We start from the raw sequence: 2,611 nt of genomic DNA, 5'->3' as shown, positions 1-2,611 counted from the left end.
CCTCCTATACCCGAGGGAGGGAGCTCCTAGGAGAGGACCCCCAGCTGGAAGGACAGAAGGCCCTGGATGCCCATGTGAGCTACTCGAGTGCCAGGGAGGGCAACACGGGGAGAGACTGTAGCTAGAGGCCTGGAGAGGGTGGAGGGGTGCGGTCTCCTCTTTCACATGGAGATTATGCCCCCATTTAGTGAGGGGAAACTGAGGCTTGGGCATTGGAGGCCTTGGCAAAAGCACTAAGAGTTGCTATGGTTCCTTAGCAGGGAGCCCAACTCAATCCCCCAGAGAATGCCAAAAGTCCTGGTAAGGTTCATGGCCCATGGCCCAGGGCAGGCTCCCTTCCCTAAGAAGAGGCTGGCGCTTTGCAGGTGGATTTAATGACAGGAAGTCCAGCAATTGCGTGCACATGACCCTGGTGGGTACCAGAGCTCAGCTCAGGGGCAGCAGGTGCTGGCAGGAAACTGAGTCTGGGAGGGCAGCGTGGCCCCAGGTGGGTAGCCCCAGGTTAGCGTGGCTGCCCCACAGACAAGGCAGGGTCTGCCCTCAGCTGCCCCAGACTAAGTCCCATGATTGTCATGGACTTGCAAGGACCTGGGACCCACACCGCCCCTTCAGGCTTCAGTCCACGTGCATGGACACCTCTGTGCCTGTCAGAGCACACAGGTGCTGCACAGGTAATTACAGTTCTGGCTGACGGAGCGCCTCCTGACAGGAGGGCCCCTGGGACCAGCTGAAGCCGAGCAATCCCGAGTCTCCATTATGCCCTGCAGACAGAGGGGAGCCACAGGGCCAGGCTGGCCAGTCCGCAGCCCATGGCCACCCTGGGCCTTCCGAGCCTCAGTTAACCCTCTCCTCGTCTGGAGCCGGTGGACGCACCCTGGTGGTCAGCCAGTGTGGAGGCACAGCCCAGAATCACACCCTGCCTCCCGGGGGTGGGACTTTAGGCTGTGGGACCCCCAGAGCACCCCAGGTTATGTGTCTCTGAGACTCTCGTTGGTCTGTGACTTCTTTGATGAACTGACTTCCTGGCTGAAACGTGCCCCCAGCACTGTGGCTGCTCCATCCTGCCTGTCCCCGTCCCTGAGACAAATTCTGCCCCTGTCAGGCCCAGGATGAAACCGCTGCCCCGGGGAAATCAAGGCTGTGCAGTTTTGCTAGTGACCACTCTCCTCAGCCTTCCACGTTCCTGGCTGCAGGATGCCCTGCATGCCGGGCCGTGCCCTGCAGGTGTGCCAGGGCCCAGGGTGGGGGCACCGAACCTGATGGGGCTGCAGGGTGCTCCCAGTGTGACTGGCCGTCCTGCCCAGGGTGAGGCCACAGCCTGTGTCCTGGGGCTCAGGGCTCCTCACCAGGCCTCCTCACCAGGCCTCCTCCCTCGCGACACACATGCCCCCCACCCAGCAGTTCGGGTTCCCTCCCAGCATCCCAATGTCCATGGGCATCTGTGCCATTCTGGGGGGCTGCTAGTCCCTCGGGTGCCCCAGCAGCCCAAGGGGACTGGTGAAGGGGGAGCTAACCCAAAGGGATAAGTCTCATTGTAACCCTGTCCCGCCATGTTTGTCCTGGGCTGCCTGTTTTAAGTGGAAGTTTTATTGTTATTCAGGTCTGGCAAAGCCAACAGATCAGAAGACAATTGTCATTGAGAAGATAGTTGGGGGCTCGGGAGGGAAGTCTCGAGACAAAGGAAGCACTGCGCCGCTTTCGTCACTGCCACCTAGTCCACCTGGCTTGCCGGGCCACGACCACCCTAGGACTCTGAATATGTTGGGGATCGCCCTCAGCAGACTTGCCCAGGAGAGGAAATCTCAGAGAAAAGACCACCCATTTGGGTTTGTGGCTGTCCCAACAAAAAATCCCGACAGCACGATGAACCTCATGCATTGGGAGTGCCGTTCCAGGAAAGAAAGGGCCCCCTAGGGAAGGAGGCTTGTTTAAACTACCGATGCTCTTCAAAGACGGCTATCCATCCTCACCTCCATCATGCAAATTTGAAACGCCGTTGTTTCACCCAAACACGTGCCCTTCCGGCACCGTGGGACCCTCCATCCTCAAGCAGGACAGGAACTGGAGGCCAGCCATCACGATGCAGCAGATCTTGTTAGGAATACGGGAACTTCTAAATGAACCAAATATCCCAGATCCAGCTCAAGCAGAGGCCTATACAACTTACTGCCAAAACAGAGTGGACTATGAGAAAAGGGTTCGAGCACAAGCCAAGAAGTTCGCACCCTCATAAGCAGCGGCCTGCGGCAACATCGAAGGCAGGGACTGGTTTGGCAACAAGTTGTTTACCTTCGCAGGTCTGGCACTGCTCTGTGCAATCACCAGTCACCTAGGGGAGGCTGGCGGGCGCCATTTTCCATTTCTGCCGCTGGTACGCAGTTCTCCACTCACTGAGTTGCCCAGGTTTTCATGGAGGCTCTCTTCCTTCCATCTTTTGTACTGATTGTTATGTAAAACTTGCTTTTATTTTAATATTGACGTCAGTATTTCAACTGCTGTAAAATTACAAACTTTTATGCTTCTACGAGTCCCTGAGGAGCTAGTTCCCTTCACTCGTGGGTGCAGGCGTGCTTCCCACTGTCCGAGCTACACGTAGCCTCCAGCTGGCTGT

The 2,611-nt window shown here is 57.4% G+C and overlaps 1 pseudogene; it reads left to right on the top strand.

The window, feature by feature from the left end:
• Positions 1 to 1,684: 1,684 nt before the first annotated feature.
• LOC119001832 (SUMO-conjugating enzyme UBC9-like) lies at positions 1,685 to 2,251 on the top strand (annotated as a pseudogene).
• Positions 2,252 to 2,611: the final 360 nt, after the last annotated feature.

This window comes from Sturnira hondurensis, unplaced genomic scaffold (genome assembly GCF_014824575.4).
Source record: "Sturnira hondurensis isolate 20B ecotype Veracruz unplaced genomic scaffold, ASM1482457v3 Scaffold0017254, whole genome shotgun sequence".
Classification (NCBI taxonomy): Eukaryota; Metazoa; Chordata; class Mammalia; order Chiroptera; family Phyllostomidae; genus Sturnira; species Sturnira hondurensis.
This window is presented reverse-complemented; position numbering and strand designations above follow the sequence as displayed.